A 17,908-nucleotide genomic window follows, 5' to 3' on the forward strand; every position below is an offset into this window, starting at 1 on the left:
GCATGTAAATGCTGATGGAACCATACTATTTCTATTTTTGGGTTTTTTTTGAGGTTTTTCCCCTTTTGCCCTAATTCTTCTTTCAAAGCATGACTAATACAGAAATATATTTAATGTGATTGTATATCCTATATAAGATTGCTAGCTGTCTTGAGGAGTGGGGAGGGAGGGGAGGGAGGGGAGGGAGGGAAAAATTTTGAAACTAGAAATTTTATAAATACAAATGTTGAAAACTATCTCTATGTGTAACTAGAAAATAATAAAATACTTTTATTATTAAAAATAAATTAAAAATACTGCTTTTTAAAAAACAAAATTATCAAGAAATACTGTCCTGATATCCTGGAACCAGAGGAAAAAAATAAGCATTGAAAGAATCGACAGATCACCTCAGGAAAGAGATCTCAAAGTGAAAATGCCAAGGAACAATCAGGTCCTCCTGAATCTAGGGCAGGTGCTTTATCCACTGAGCAACCTATCTCCCCCCAAGCATAATATTTGAAAGGAAAAAATTCAGTGAAATAGAAGGATGTCCAGCTTTCATTAAGAGAAGCCTTGAATTGAAAAAAATTATCTTTAATATTAAGACTCAAAGGAAGCCTAAAACATTAAAAAAGTGAAAAGAAAACATAAGGGATTTGATGGAGTTAAGTGTTTCCATCCCTAAATAGGAAGATAGTACTTGTAGTTCTTAAAGATTGTACCATTAATAATAAAGCTAGAAGGAATGTACATAAACCAAGAGTAGATGTAGGAGGCAAATTTGATGGAATGTAGACAGGGAGAGGTAGAATGGGGTAAATTATTTCAAATGAAGAGGCATGAAATACCTCTTATAGTCAAGGAAAAGTTGGGTAGGTGGGCAATGGGCATTGCTTGAACCTTAATTTCATCAGTATTGGTTCAAAGAGGCAGTAATATATACAATTAGTTGAATATCAAAATCTATCTTTCCTGACAGGAAAGCAGGAGGTGAGGAAAGTAAATAAATGGGGTAGAGGAGATTGACAGGAGTGGGGGCAGAACAGAGGATATAGTAGACAAAATCAAACACTGTTGAAAATGGAAAGGGTGAAAGAAGAGAGAGAAGAATCAGGAGGAAAAATAGGATGGAGAGAAATACACAGTCATCATAACTGTGAATGTGAATGGAAAGAACTCTCCCATAAAACAGAAGTGGGTAGCAAAGTGAAACAAAAGCCAAAATTCTCCAATATGTTGTTTACAAGAAACATACTTGAAGCAGAGATACACAACAAAGTAAAGGTAAGGGGCTGCAGTAGAATCTATTACGCTCCAGCTGAAGTTAAAAAATAGCAGGTGTAGAAATCCTGATCTCAGTCAAAGGAAAAGCAAAAATAAGATCTAATTAAAAGAAATGAGGAAGAAAACTACATCTTGCTAAATGATACCATAGGTACTTAAGTAATATCAATATCAAATATATAAGCACCAAGGTGTTAAGCTTCCAAATAATAATTTTTTTTTGGTGAGGAAATGAGAGTTAAGTGACTTGCCCAGGGTCACACAGCTAGTAAGTGTCAAGTGTCTGAGGCTGGATTTGAACTCAGGTCCTCCTGAATCCAAGGCCAGTGCTTTATCCACTGCACCACCTAGCTGCCCTAAGCATTCAAATTCTTGAAGGAGAAGTTATGTGAGTTACAGGTTCATGACTAAATAAGAGATAGAGAGCATTATTAAATGGAAAATGGATGATTTTGATTACATTAAAATACAATTTTAAAAATTGCACAAACAAAACCAATGCAACCAAGATTAAAGGGAATAGAGAAAGCTGGAAAATAATCTTTATGGTAAGTATTTCTGATAAATGCCTCTTTTCTCAAATATATAGAGAACTGAGGCAAATTTATTAGAATACAAGCCATTCTCCAACTGATAAATGGTCAACAGATATGAAAAGGCAGCTTTCATATGAAGAAATCAAAGATATCTATAGGCATATGATGTAGTGCTCTAAATTATTTTTGATTTGAGAAATGCAAATTAAAACAACTCTGAGGTACCACTTTATACCTATCAGATTGACTATTATGACATAAGAGGAAATTATTAATGTTGAAGAGGATGTGGGAAAATTGGGACTCTAAGGCACAACTCCACACTAATGAAGAGCCCCAAAAGTAGAGTTGTGAACTTATCCAACCACTTTGGAGACCAATTTAGAACTATGTCCAAAGGGCAACCAAAATACACATACCCTTTAATACAACAATCTAAAATACCACTAGGTCTGTACCTGAAAGTAATCATAAAAAAGGGAAAAGGGCCTACTTGTGAAAAACTATTTTTAGCAGTCCTTTTCTTGGCAAAATATTGGAAATTTAAGGGATGCCTATCAATTGGGGAATGGCTGAACAAGCTGTAGTATATGAATGTAATGGAATACTATTGTGCAATAAGAAATAAACAGGTAGATTTCAGAAAAGCCTGGAAAGGCTTGTACAAACTGATCCAAAGTGAAATGAGAAGGACCAGGAAAACATTGTAGATAGTATCAGCCACATTGTGTGATGATCAGCTATGAATAACTCAGATCTAAGACAAGTACAAAGGACTCATAAAGGAAAATGGTATACCTATTCAGATAAAGAACTGATGGACAAAAAAAGAAGAAACAGAAGGAAAAGCAGAAGCAGAAGCAGAAGAAGCAGAAGCAGAAGCAGAAGAAGAAGAAGAAGAAGAAGAAGAAGAAGAAGAAGAAGAAGAAGAAGAAGAAGAAGAAGAAGAAGAATTGATGGACTATGAATGCATATTGAAGCATACTTTTTCCAATTAATTTTTTGTGTTGTTACTTTCCTTTTGATCTGTTTCTCATTCACAACTTAGACTAATATAGAAATATATATTTACCTGATAGCACATGTATAACCTATATCAAATTACTTACCATTTTAAGAAAAAAAGAGGGAAAAAAAGAAGGGAGAAAATTTGGAATTCAAAATCTTGTAAATATTAATGTTAAAAAGTACCTTGACATGTAATTGGGGAAAATAAAATACTATTTAAAAAAAAACAAACCAAAACCAAACCCAAAAGTACCAAATCATGGTCTTTGTTAGCATTTTTATCCACATACCAGGAAAAAAACCCAAAAAACCCTACTCTGATTCTCCAATGAAAGTTCCATTTTTTATAAAGACATTTGTTTAAAAATCAGTCATTGATGACTAGCACTTAATTAGTTCCCCTTGGATATATGACACAATATATTTAATCCATAGATGGATAGATGGCTAGAGATTATCATGTGATTACTACGTGCCAGACATTATGGCAAGCACTGGAAATATAAATACTATAAAAAGGAAAAAGTCCTTGTCATCAAAGAGTTCATATCCTAAAGCAAGAAGACAACACATAGAGAGGACCTGAAAAGTAGGTGTTAAGAGGGACACCCATATGGAGAAAAGGTAAAAAAAAATTGGGGTAGGAAATTACAGAATGTGCTGGCTTTGAAGTGAGCATGGACGATTCTTCAAATAGAAGTTCTAGGGAAGAAGTTTAACAATTAGAGGAGGAGGCTGGTTGCCTTTTGAGAAGGATTCTGGAGAAGAGATGGAGAAGGAACTAAGAACTAGGAACCTGTAGTTTTCATTTATCTATATCATTTGATCCTTGCCTTATCATGATGTAGTGGCTACTAGTCTTAAACAATATGATAAAAAAGACATTTGTCAACAGCAATTTGATAAAGGTGAATGGTGTTTGCTTTTTGTTTAATAATCCCTATTATTATTATTTTTTAATTTAGAAATCATTCTGGATTCAATGGTAGATTCAAGTAAAGTCAAAAAAAGGTAAAGACCTATTGAAATATGAGAACCTCATTGTCTTGACTTGAAAAGTTGAGGAATTCCTACTGTTAATTGGTTGAGATGAATTATTGGCTTTTTAAAATAACCAGGCTGTGTGAGAATTCCGTCTTCCTAGAAATTTTCTTTTTAGAAATTTCACTGTGCCACATTAATTGCCACAGTTGATTGTGCAGAAGATAGGAAAGAGTTTTTCAATAAATATCTTTTTTTCTTATTTTTATCTCTTGTATTATACATGTTGAGAGATACAGGTAAGGATGACACTTTATATATTCTTAGGAGTACATATAGAATTTGCCAATCCAGATTTCTTTCTTTCTTTCCTTCCTTCCTTCCTTCCTTCCTTCCTTCCTTCCTTCCTTCCTTCCTTCCTTCCTTCCTTCCTTCCTTCCTTCCTTCCTTCCTTCCTTCCTTCCTTTCTTCTTTCCTTCCTCTCTCTCTCTCTCTCTCTCTCTCTCTCTCTCTCTCTCTCTCTCTCTCTCTCTCCATTTCCTTTATTATTATCAAATGCTATATAGAACCCTTGTTGTTAATGGTCTCTCAAGAAATAATTATAGAGAGAGTCATCAAAGTTATATATCATGCGTTATTGAAAAATTTTGAGCTTATCTTTTTGTTTCCTTGGCCATTGATCTTTGCTCTCTGGGGATCATATACTAAATTTATGTACAGTTTTCCATGACTCCAGGCAAAAAGGATTCACTCTGAGGAAATAAGATATGCTATACCCTATTGATAACTTAATGAAGTGATGGGATAAAATAAAAACAATTGCTCTCCTCTATTTAATGGTAGGCCACATGAGAACTGCATGCAAATCTGCTCTGTAATTTAGAGTTTGCAGGTGTTGAAATCTTTATTTCATAAGCTACAGATCAGCTTAGACATATTTAGTAATTACTGTGTTAATACAGAGTAATTGCACAGCTAGTTCTTTCTTACAAATTATATGGTAGTTACACTTAGAATTACCATAAAAATGAAGAACTTATAGTTGCAAGTAAATGATTGCCTTATAATTACAAAATAATTACATAGTTATTTCGGCCTGGAGAGATAAAGCATTGCACAAAATTTGTATACTTGGCCATCAGAGTTGCCAATGGTTCAGAGTATCAGTCCTTTGAAAAATTTCCCTGAGAACTTTTGAAAATTCTCAAAAACTTTCACTTCTGGAGATTTAAAAAAATGACCCTCAAGCAATAGCCTTTCTCATTAAATAGCCATTTATAGTGACCTCAAGTTATTCCTCTGTGAAAATTAAGCAGGTAATTGCAATAGAATTGTTTTTCCTGCTCACCCTGTTGAGACCTATTTGGCAATGTAACTCAAGGAGAAATTGCTTTTAAAGAAGGGCATTTTTCCATTCCCAAGTTTCATGTTCATCTTGGCATCCAGAAAGTAGACCAATGCAATAATATTTCTAGAGATTTGGCGTGCTTGTCATCAGGATTTTAGCTTAATATATTGTTATTGGTAAAATATCATTCCAAAGCAATTTTGGTTTTGCCAAAAATGCAATCTATTCCCTTAGGATCATATACTAAAATACAGTCTTTGAATAAGATTTTAATATTTATTTTTCCATTTTAATTTCTCTGGATATTTGAAATCATATTTATAGGGAATGGAAATTAATTCCCTATTGAGAAACTTTCTATGATTTCTCTATTGAAACTACTATAGAAATAATTTGTATTTGTTAGCCTGGAATTTTCTCCAATAAAAAAAATTCATGATTATTTTTACATTCAGTAGTCATTTAAAATTTTATCTCAATCAGAAAAAATAAACAATTTTTAGATTTAATTTTAAACCTGGCTCTGATCTTTAATTGAGATAAATGATGCAATTATGGAATACATTGGTTGTTGAGAGATTTTACCAATTGATGTATCCAAAAGGAACAAAAATGCCTATTCTATTATTATTTTTGTTAGCACTTTTCTAAAAATCTTCCTGCTATTAAAAAGTCCACCTTCAAGTATTTTTATTGACTATGGGAAATTTTGTGTTTGACTTATATTTCTGGCATTCATTTGATCAGACAATGATAGCATTCACATTGTTACATACTAGTTAGAAATTTGTAATGGAATCTTTAGATTTATCCTTATTATAAGCTCCATTTTTAGATCAATTTAAACTCACTTAGTAGACGCAGTAAAGTGCAGAGTGGACTAAAGAAAAAAGATGAAAAATGTGCTTCTTTGTTAATATCTAAAATAAATGTGATCTGAGGTCAGAATTTTTTTATAGATGTGACAACTACTATTTATGAGATATCATCTCTTTATTTTCTAATTCCTGCCACTCAATCATGGATATTGCTATTTATTTTTGAAACTGCTTTTTATGGTAGGGAACAAAGAACACAGATCTCAGAGGTATTACATATAATTCAAAAGAAAATGTATTGCTCAAAGAGAGCTATTTTCTGGTTGTCAGAGTAGAATCACTGTTTTGTATAAAGAAAAGCAAATTTATGTTTCAGATTCTCTAGTAATAGACATCTTGCTGAAATGCTACAATAGCATTCAAATGTAGAAGTAAGTCAGCTTATGAAAGACAGACTATGCTCTGAGAAGACACTATTGGAACAGCTATGAAATTGTCCACATTGTTGTCCTTCAGTTTCAAAGATCACACTTTTGGATGGTGGATTATTCTTTGTGTGCACAGGGATGACTAAAAAAAACCAGTGCAAGACTAACTACTCCTTCCACAAGGAGCATGAGACTATTCTTTAAGTAAAGGCCATAGTTGCGATTTGAAGTGTCCATTTTTATGTGTGACTGGGACCAGGGACTTTGCTCTAAAAATTTACCTCATTCCGGAGCTCAAAAAAACATAGATCAAAGCAAATTCAAGCTAGAAGAAACTTTGTATGTTGTCTAATCCTACCTTATATTGTTTTTAACAGATATAGAAAATGAAATTTAACAAGGTAGAATGACTGATTAGACCATGCAGAGTTCAGTGCCATGCCATGCATAGCATGTTCCCGCACTGCAGATTGCTATATATATGTACTTCTTCTTTGCCACTAATTCTTTCCACATGCATTGCCTGAGAAGGAGGCATAAAGAAGAGAAGAAAAAATTGTAAAACATTTATTATACACTCATAATTTATGACACAAGGAACACTTCTGTGTTAGATGTGTGTGTGTGTGGTGAAGAAGTGGAGATGTTGTCTAAAATGAAGTTGGCAAGAAAATCTGAATTTGAACAGGCATATATACACAAACACAAGCAGAAGACATGTGTGCACGTAAACATATTCACACAAGTTATGTAGGACACAACATTATTTTGAAGATGCTCTGAGATGTCAAGAAATATAAGAGGGAAAGATTTCAAAATATTGGGGAAATGGAGAATTATTACCTTTTTTTTATTGGCGGGGCAATGAGGGTTAAGTGACTTGCCCAGGGTCACACAGCTGGTAAGTGTCAAGTGTCTGAGGCCAAATTTGAACTCAGTTCATCCTGAATCCAGGCCTGGTGCTTTATCCACTGTGACACCTAGCTGCCCCCTAGAATGATCAATTTTTTTTTTGAATGATCACTTTTTAAAAGACCTCAATTAAGCAACAATAAATAAACATTTTCAAGAAAGAGAGATAAGAGGGAATGAATTCCTAGGCATTATGATACAGAGATGAGATATGGAAACAGGTTGTGAAAACAAGACATAAAGTTGGTTTGTAACAAACTCAGATTGTATGAAGTGATATAGAATTTATAAGGTTGGAAATATTGGTTAGGATCAAGTTGTGAAGGAATTTAAAAACCATAGGAGTTTTATATTTTATCCTACAGATAGTGGGGAATTACTGGAGTAGTGAGTGATATGGTTAGTTCAGAATTCAAGAAAAATCACTTTGGTAGCTGTGTGGAATATGGACTGTAGTAGGACAGACGAGAAAGGAAGACCATGTGTAGTGCCAAAGGATGCAGATACTGGTAAATTATTCAAATTAACATTAATTTGAGCAGACTCTAGACAGAGCATTTGCATCTTGGATCACTAAAAAAATCTATAAACATAAGAATCTAATACATTGACTGTGGAACATCAATAGTGTGCCAATAATTCTCAGGACTATAACTTATTATTGATTTAGCTATTGCTGAGTGAACTCCTTTAAAGGGCCATAATAATTCCATTGCTTTTGTGGAATATTGTAAAACTTTTGAATAAGTTCTACCCATATTGCTTATTTGTGTACTACAGATATAAAAAATAGAGCTAAGTATAGTGAAAATGCTCAACTATTTGATGTTCATTTAACACACACATACACACACACACACACACACACATGCCATGACCACTACTACCACCACTACCACCACCACCACCAGCATATTGATGTCAAGAGCAATTTGTATAGAGGAAGTGTGGGAAGATGATATTTAGGACCTAATAAAGTCCAGATCTGTCACAAACACCTCAGTGAAACTCTAAAAATCTACCACCAGGAACATTACAAAAGGAATAGTAGAAAATCAGTCATAAATAGTTCCACCTCATCTAAGATTGCACAAAAACTCTTCCAGAATTTTGTGGAAGCATGAAGTTGAAATAAAGTTAGGGAAAAGAAAAAGCAGATTTCAATAAAAACCCAGGGTTATAATAATAGACACAAATAGAACAACACCTAGGGATTCCATATACCTCTTTGCCACCTCTTCGCCAGGAGATAGCACCAGAACAACACCCAACCCTAGAGCAAGGTGTCACAAGGGTTCCATCTGAGGGAGAAGAAAAGTCCAGATTAGTCAGACTGCAGGAAGAAGTGAGGGTCCTATCCATGGCTTGGGAAAAGGTCAGAGGAGTGCCTAATGTGGAACCAATCCAAGGACTCCATTGTTAGCAGGGCAGAGGATCAGATTGTCATTAAGACAGCCTGTACCCAAACCAAAGGGAAAAAAAAAGATCAGAGATTTCTGCAGAATTTGGGGCTAAAACTTAGTCACTGCATTATGGATTACGCATACTATTCAGGTATACTGGGATCAAATTTGCCTAATGTGTAAGCCCCAAATCCAGAAACTGGAGCTCATGATATGAAACAATAGAATGATATGCCAAACATAAGCAATGAAGCTGAAGGGTTAAACCAAAACAAGGAAATAAATACACAAGTCCAAGCAGAACCTCAGAAGAGAGAATATCTTGGGCTACAAGCATTAGAAGAATACCTAGAAGTACCTCAAATAAAAAATCCAAAATGGAATATTACCAAGGGAGGTAAAATAACCAGTAGAATAAATACTTTACATTATTGTAAACCTCAAATAAGAATTGAATTCCCGAAATTTAGAATGGACCAAATAAAAAACTACTTTGTGAGACACAAAGAAATGTTAATACACAATCAAATTATTTTTAAAAATGGTAGAAAAATAAAATAGGAGACATATATCAGGAAAACAACTGACCAAGAAAACAAGGAAAGGAGAATTAATCTAATCATAATTAGATTAACTTGAATTATGACCAATAAACAAAGGCTTAGATATCATATTAAAATCATGAAACTCTATTTTCTAGAACCAGAGGGCAAAGAGACAACAGAGAGTCACCTCCTAAAAGAAACTACCAAGACAAAAACTCTCAGGAGTGTGACAGACAAAATCTAGAATGTCCAAGTAAAAAAAAAAAATCCTGTAATCAGATAAAAAGCAAGAATTCAAGTTCCAAGAAATCACATTCAGGATCCCAGAACACTTGGAAGATGCTTTCTTTAGTCAATTGATTATTCAATAAATACTTATTATGTAACTTCTATCTGTCAGGTAACATGGTAAACACTGGAAATACGAAGACAGTCAAAAAAATCCCTCTCATTGATAAGTTCAGAGTCTAATTGGTGAGACAACATGCACACAACTATGTACAAACAAGTTATATTTGATATTAATAGAAAATAATCAACCAAGGAAACATACTAGAATTAGGATGGATTAGGAGGAATTTTTGAAAGTCTCCAAGACAGAGGACAGAGAGGAAAAAGAGAAGAATTGCAGGCATGGTGGAATAGCCCCTGTAAATGCCTGTAGTTGAGAGTTGGGAGATCGAGTGTTTGGTTCTAGAAACAGCAATGAGTTTATTGGGGCTGAAAGGTATAAGGGTACCTGGAAACGGATGGCTGTATATCATGAACGACTTTGCCATAGGATTTTATATTTGTCTTGGAGGTGCTGGGGAGTTGCTGGATTTTATTGAGTAGGGGCTGACATAATCTGACTTTAGGAAAATCACTTTAGTGGTTGAATGGAGGATGGATAAGACTGGAGAAATACCCCAGTCTTACTCCAGAAATACTCTTGAGGCAGGCAGACCCATCAGAAGTCTGTTTTAATAAGCAAAGAATGAGGCTATGATGCTCTGAACCAGAGTGGTGGTGGTGTCATAGGAGAGGAGGAGAATTTGACACCTGTTGGAAAGGTAATATTAACAGGTGTTGCCATTTTATTGGAAACAATAGCATGGGTAGCAATGGCCAACTCTCAAGAGAGCTGGAGCAGGGCTCTGAAACTTTGATGGTTAGCATCTCCTGTGCAGTCATTTGCCTGTCAGTCCTCTCGAGGTCAGCACCATGGAGGTCCCCAAGCAGTAAGGTGGTAGCAGCAGCCACAGTAGCAGCAGCAGCAGCAGCAGCAGCAGCAGCAGCAGCAGCAGCAGTATGCTGAAGATCAGGGACCTAATATTCCACTAGAATATTCTAAGCGGCATCTAAAAATCTGTCACTGAAGATCAACTTTTCTAAGCCCTTCCAGGGACGAGGAAAGGCATCCATCCTTCCTGTCCTGGGCCAAACAACTTTACAAAAACAAAGAGTTTAACTCTTTGATACAGGAGCTTAATGTTGCTGATGACTGAGGAATAGATATTGAACGCAACCCAATACTGAACTTTTCCAGCATCAGGAAAGGTTTTGATTTATTTTTTTTTTACTTTTTAGTGAGGCAATTGGGGTTAAGTGACTTGCTCAGGATCACACAGCTAGTAAGTGTTAAGTGTCTGAGGCCGGATTTGAACTCAGGTACTCCTGACTCCAGGGCCGGTGCTCTATCCACTGTGCCACCTAGCTGCCCCATCAGGAAAGGTTTTAAACTTGTGATATTGGATGAGAAAGATGACATGACCCAGGATTCTCAGGATGCCTTGTGAAGAGTGCTTGAGGAATTTACAGAGGACAGGTTTTGTCTCATCTGTAATTATCTGTCAAAGATCAACCCCTCCCTGAAGTCTCAATGTACAACGTTCTGAGTTGGTCCTTGGATTCCTGAGATGATGTTTTCCTGTCCACAGCATGTCATGGAAGAAGAGAATCTTTGAATAAAAATGATGGAATGAAATACTTTTGTCACTTTTTCGAGTTGTAATATGCAAAGGTCCCTGAATATTTGGCAGAGCACAAATGTGGCTCCTGATAAAGTGACAGAGGAAACAATATACATGTGCAGGATACTCACTTAAGTCTGCCATCTCTAATATTTTTGATTGCATATTGAACCAGGACTTTACCACAGCCTACAGGAATATCATGAAATTGATAATCCTGAAGAGTTTGACATAGCATAATATTTTGACAGATGCACTTATTTGTACATTGAGTTGGCTTTCCATCTCTAGTTTGAATACATTTGCTAATGGAAATGGCAGACATTGAACACACTGGTTGGCACAAATGAGAAATTTCAGCTAAGTTCCTTCATCTTTGCTTGTCCAGTCACCAGAGACTTAATTGAAGCAGAAGCCTGACTTCCTGGTCCTCTAAAGAAAATAATTTCCAAACCTCCAGCAAGTGATTCTGTGGCTCCAGGGTTAGAAATGGACAAGAAGTCCTGGAAATGTTGTTTTCACATTTGAGTAGTAAGGAATTCAAGAGACATTTAGGTATTACATTTGCTTCAATATTTTGAGAAGGAATATATATATTTAAAATGTTTCATGGACTGAGTGTAATATGTCCAGTTTAATGAAGGCATGTTTTGCCCTCCTGCAGCTCTAATGGAGGGAAAGTAGTCCCAGATGAGATTTGATGAAATATCTTAAAGAGAACTTGACTTTCTGGAGTGGAGGAGGGGGAAGAAAGGACTGAACCTTGGTTACCTCCAGGAAATTGCTTATTAATAATTATTTTCTCACAGATAGAAATACTCAGTTAAAAGGATGAATATGAAAGAGAAGAAGTCATAAAAAGAGTATTTCAGAATGGATTAAAAAGCAGAATTGAACAATATGTTGTTTACAAGAAGCATACTGGAAACATAAATATTTGCAGCATTAAAATGAGGGCCTGGAGCAGAATCTATTATGTTTCAGGTAAACTCCCCTAAAGCAAGTTGAGCAATTATTATTTCAGATAAGACTACAGTTAAAAAATAGATACATAAAATGCAAGTCAAAGCAATTCTGGGGTAATACTTAACCAAGCATACTCTTTGACCTAGTATTACCACCACTAGGTTGGTATCCAAAAAGAGATAAAAAAGTAAAAAGTTAAAGGACCTATATGTAAAAAATATATTTATGGCAACCCATTTCTGGTATAAAGAATTTGACATTGAGGAGATGCCCATCAGTTGGGGAATAGCTGAACAAACTGTGGGATGAGATTATGATGGAACGCTATTGTGCTTTAAGAAGTGATGAGCAGTATGCTCTCAGAAAAACCTGGAAAGACTTACATGAGATGATGCAAAGTGAAATGCATTGTATGCAAAGTAAGAGCAATACTGTAAGATGATGGGCTGTGAATGACTTCACTACTCTCAGCAACACAATGATTCAAGACAACTCTTAAGGGCTTATGAAATATGTGATCCATCTCTAGATAAAGAACTGATGTTGGGGGCAGCTAGGTGGTGCAGTGGATAAAGCACTGGCCCTGGATTCAGAAAGACCTGAGTTCAAATCCGGCCTCAGACATTTGACACTTACTAGCTGTGTGACCCTGGGCAAGTAACTTAACCCCCAATGCCCCACAAAAAACAAAACCAAAACCAAACAAACAAAAAAAAAGCAAACAAAAGAAATGATGTTGTCTGAATACAAATTGAAGCATAATCTTTTTTGTTACTTTGTTTTTGCTTACGTTTTTTTTTTAATTTTTTCTTTTCCAACCTACTAATGAAGATGTCCTGCTTGACTACACATGTATAATTTTTGTTGATTTGCTTGAGTTATTGAGGGGTAGGAGTGGGGAGGGAGGGAGAGAATTTGGAAAGAAAAGTTTTGAAAATGGACATTGAAAATTGTTTTTACATGTAATTGGAGAAAAAATAAAATTTGAAATAAATTTTAAAAATAAATAATTAAAAGATACATAAAAGGCTAAAACTGAATCATGGTTAAATGTATATAGAAAACAAATAGCAATCTATGATATTTACAAAGAACAGCAAAGCATAATCCTTTGCCTCTAGTGATTAATTCACATTTGTTCTTTATATAGTTAGATTGTATATAGTTATTCATGTGTTGTCTCTTCCATTAGACTATAAGCTCTTTGAGACCAGGGACTACTTCTTAACTTTCTACATAATTTCCAGGATTTAGTACAGTGCCTGTCCCATAGTAGGAACTTAATAGATGTTTATTGGCTGTTACATATTATTGGATGATTGATATAAATAAAAAAATAAAAAATTAATTGAAATTCAGGAATAAATGGATGATTAAACAAGAATAGTGAGATACCTCCATATAGTTCTTTCAGGCTTAAACGAATCAAACAAAAATATAAACAAGAAAGAAGACAAGGAAGAATAAGATTTCAGAAAAATTAGAGATGATATATATATGGTAATTACTGAATACAAATAGAAAGGATTTTATATATGCCTATCTATGTGTATGTGTGTATATATATATATATATATATATGTATATATATGCCTTTGTGACAATTTTACAAAAAACATAATATATGCCATTTATGTGTTGAAACCCACATATAAACATTTCATGTAAATATGTATATGCATAGTACACACAATTATACAAATATGCATACACATATCTATCTATAGGCAGAAATGCATATAATTATATATGTGCATATATATAGATATTTAATATGTATATATGTGTATACAGAAAATCCTTACAAAAATAAATATACACATACACATGTATATATGTATGTGCATGTGTACATATGCATGAACATATATGTATGCACAGAAAGTATCTTTGAAGAAATAATTAAAATTTAAAAATTAAAAATAATTGGATATTATCCTAAAGGATGAATAATATTCTCACTCCCCCTACCTATTAGCTAACACAACCAGAGCCAAAGAAATGGACTTATTAAAATCATCAGAAAGAGATAAATAAATTAATTAAAAATGATGAAGGGTAAATTTTAATACAAAAATATAAAGTATTATACAAAAATGAGAAGGATGAAGCAATGTACTAAAACTTATGGTATGCACATAAAGTTGTTCTTAGGGGAAAATTATATCTAAATCTTTTCACCAACAAAAGTGAGAGATAGCAAATTATTTGAGCAATTAGATATTCAGTTAAAACAAAATAAAATTATTAAAAGAATGATAATATGTAATGAAGAAAGTTGAATTGAGAAAAATTAAAAATAAATCCCCAAATAGCTAGTTTGCTTGTTTTAAAGAGAGGGAAATTGGGAAAATGACCAATTTGTACAAAAATATTAATAACACTTTTTTTTCATGTTGGCAAGGAATTGGAAATTGAGGGCATGTCCATTAATTGGGGAATTGCTAAACCAGTTTTGATATATGATCATTATGGAATATTATTATTCTATAAGATATTTCAAGTGGACTGGTTTCATAAGAAAACCTGGAAAACTTTACCTCAACTGATAAAAAGTGAAGTGAGCAGTACCAGGAAAACTGTACATAGCAGCAGCAATATTTTACAATTATTAACTGTGAATAACTTAGTTTTTCTCAGGAAGACAATGATCTAAGATAATTACAAAAGATTAATGATGAAAAATACTATCCACATCCAGAGAAAGAACTGATGGAGTCGGAATGCAGATTGAATTATACTAGTTTTTAATTTTTTCAATCTTTTCCCCCACTTTAGTTCTTTGTCTTATTTCACAGCATGATTAATATGAAACTATGCTTTGCAAGTTTGCAGATAGATGTATAACCTATATCAAGTTGTTTACCATTTCAGGGAGGGAAAAAGAAAAGTTGGAACTCAAAATTAAAAAAAAATACATGTAATTGGAGAAAAAAATATATTTTTAAAAAGCAAAATGAGAGGGGGCAGCTAGGTGGTGCAGTGGATAAAGCACTGGCTCTGGGTTCAGGAGGACCTGAGTTCAAAGCCAGCCTCAGACACTTAACACTTACTAGCTGTGTGACTCTGGGCAAGTCACTTAACCCCCATTGCCTCTCAAAAAAAAAAAGCAAAAAGAGAGGGAAATAAAACTCTTCTTATCAAAAGATAAAAGACTATTCTTGAATAACTCTAAATGAAGAAATAAAAAAATTAGCAAAATATATTTTGCCCAGTTACATGACAATGAAAATCATAATTTGTATTAAATCAAACTATATTTACCAATATATAAAATGCTCAAATTAAATTGAGTCAATATAATATTTAAATAATACACTTAAGAAAAAATTATAAGTTATGCTAATGGCATAAGGAAAATTCCAAATGAATTCTATCAAGTTTTGCAAAACGACTAATTCCAATATAGCATGCATTATTTTCCCCCCAAAATAGGCAATGGAATTGGTTTTCACTTACTTTCATTATATAGATATAGTTTTGATATCTAAATCAGCCAGAGACAAAATATAAAAAATTATAGTCCTATATCCTTTATGAACTGTGATTCAAAAATTTTTAAACAAAACATTAGCAAATTGGCTATTAAAATATTTAAAAAAGATGATACTTTATGACCAGGTTGGATTTATATCAAGAATGAATGTTTGTTATGGTATGAGAACACAATAAACATAATAGATTCAGTAAATAACATAATTTGCATGATTATATTAATAGATACAGCTTGAGAAGGCTTTCAATAAGATAATCTATTTCTGCTCAAACAAAACAAAACCATAAGAAAATATAGGAATAAAAATATCTTTCTTTAACTTGGCAAGGACAGCTATTATAAATGACAGAGAAATGTTCAGGTTTTTCAAATAATAACAGGGTTCCCCAAAGTTTACTATTATCAGCAGTAATGTTTCACATAGTAATAGAAATGTTAGCATTAGTAATATGGTATGAAAAATAAATCAATTGAAAAACCAAAAACAAAGAGGAAACATTTTTACAACTTTATTAAGATATGATATATAGGGAATAATTTAGAGAATATTCTAAAATTATTTGAAAAATAAATTTAGTGCAGTTGTGAGATATAAAGTAAAGTACCAGCTTTTGTTAATATTACCAACAAAACACAACAGAAAGAGATATAAAGAGAAGTTCTATTCAAAATAACAATAAAACTCAAAATACTTGGGTATTTTTCTATCAAGACACACGGGGTTTGAATGGAATTATAAAGCACTTTACAGAAATAACACTTAAAAACTTAAATTTCAATTGCCCAAGGGTAGGTTGTGCCAATATAAGAAAATAATAATAATAAATTAATTTAATTACTTTGTCATACCATATAAAATATTAAGAAATTACTTTAGAGAGCTAGAAAAAATAATTAAATTCACCGAAAAGAACAACACTCTCAAAAGAAATAATGGTAAATTTGGGAAAAAATGAGGTGTAACAGTATCAGATCTTAAACTCTACTAAAAAGCAGTAACCAGCAAAATTATTTACTGCTTAAAATATAAAAATAATCTATCTCTGTCACAGATTAGTTTCATAACATACAGAACCAAAAAAACACAGTTTTATGGTTTTCAATAAACCACACATATGACAAAAACAGCTAGGAAAATTGAAATGTAGTCTGGATCAACATTTTATACCAAATAACAAGATAAGCTGCAAACTGGCATAAAGAGTGAAATCATAACAAATTAGAAGATCAAGGTAGAAGTTACCTTTCATAGCCATGCATAGCAAAAGATTTTATGGCCAAAGCAGAAATAAAGGTCATAGAAAATAAAATGTGCAATTTTACTTAAATAAAATGAAAATGACCTGAACAAATAAAAACATACATAAATTAGAAGGGATCCAGGTAACTGGGTGGAAAATTCTGCACCAAGTTTCTCTGACAAATATTCATTTCCAAGATATATGTTAAACTGATTAAAATTTATTAAAATAAAACCAATTACTCAAGTCACAGAATCTACTTCAGACTTGAAGTTCATCTACCTATTGATTTCTTTCACATTACTATCAGCACACACACACAGATATACACAGGCATTATTATGCATCACCATATCTATCTATCTACATATATCTCTCATCTCTCTCTCTCTCTCTCTCTCTCTCTCTCTCTCTCTCTCTCTCTCTCTCTCTCTCTATCTATCTATCTATCTATATCTATATCTCTGTGTCTGTGCATGTTGATGATTTATACAGGTTTCATTTATATCCTATAGCTCTGCTGAAGTTGTTACTTGTTCTGACTAGTTTATTAGGTGACTTGGATACTCTTACCATTATATCATCTGCAAAAAGAGATAGTTTGTTTTCCTCATTTCCTATTCATATATCTTCAATTTGTTTTTCCTGTTTTATTGCTTCAGCTAGAATTTTAGCACAATACTGAATAATAATGGTAATATTTAATATCGTTGTTTTATCCTAATAACATTGAAAAGGTTTGAGTTTATCCCTATTATAGATAATGTTCATTCTTGGATTCAGATACACTATCATTTTAAGAAAAACTTGATATATCATTATGCTTTCTAATTTGTTTAAAAATAGAAATATGTACTGTATTTCATCAAAAGACTTATGTTCCTATTAATTTTTCTGTTTTTGTTATTGATATGATCAATTTTGCTAACCTTTTTCTAATATTGAACCAATCCTATATTCTGGATATAATACCAACTTGGTCATAGTGTATAGTCTTTGTGATATATT

At 33.2% G+C, this 17,908-nt stretch overlaps 1 pseudogene; it reads left to right on the forward strand.

The window, feature by feature from the left end:
* Positions 1–10,535: 10,535 nt before the first annotated feature.
* Positions 10,536–11,617, forward strand: LOC122747753 (annotated as a pseudogene).
* The last annotated feature ends 6,291 nt before the right edge of the window (positions 11,618–17,908 follow it).

This window comes from Dromiciops gliroides, chromosome 1 (assembly GCF_019393635.1).
Source record: "Dromiciops gliroides isolate mDroGli1 chromosome 1, mDroGli1.pri, whole genome shotgun sequence".
NCBI lineage: Eukaryota > Metazoa > Chordata > Mammalia > Microbiotheria > Microbiotheriidae > Dromiciops > Dromiciops gliroides.